Here is a 537-nt window from a genome sequence, read left to right on the forward strand (position 1 = left end):
GTTTTATTTGGTTTTTGGTTTTCAATAGCTTAAAACGTTTTCAGCCCCATCATTCCCCAAACACCCCGTATTTTTTTGAGATATTATAGCATAACGCCTTGATGCACGGCGATTATGGTTTAAAAAAAATCCTATTTTTCTCATAACCCATATCTCGATTCCTCGCCCGATGTAGCTTGGGGTTCCTTTTGGGGAAAAACCCGGGAATGACATTATTTCCCTCTTGGATGAAACAGCCCCGGTTTGGGAAAGGACAAAAAAATACGATTTTTCCAAAAAATTTTTTTTTTCTTTGTTAGATTCCTTTTTTATGAAGGATCTTTTTATCGAAAAAAGGGTAATTCCAGAAGTCTTTGTTAGTGGGGTCACCCTCCATCGATGATTTCCATTTTTTGTCGTTTTCCCACAGGAATTTTTTTTCATCATTATATCACACGAATTGTACGTTTGTCCCTTTGGTTTTTTCCCCCTTAATTCTACGTACGGGGATGCTTACACTTTTTGATACGTAAGCTATTTCCCTACACTACACAAAAA

Source organism: Penaeus monodon, chromosome 29 (genome assembly GCF_015228065.2).
Source record: "Penaeus monodon isolate SGIC_2016 chromosome 29, NSTDA_Pmon_1, whole genome shotgun sequence".
In the NCBI taxonomy this organism is placed as follows: Eukaryota; Metazoa; Arthropoda; class Malacostraca; order Decapoda; family Penaeidae; genus Penaeus; species Penaeus monodon.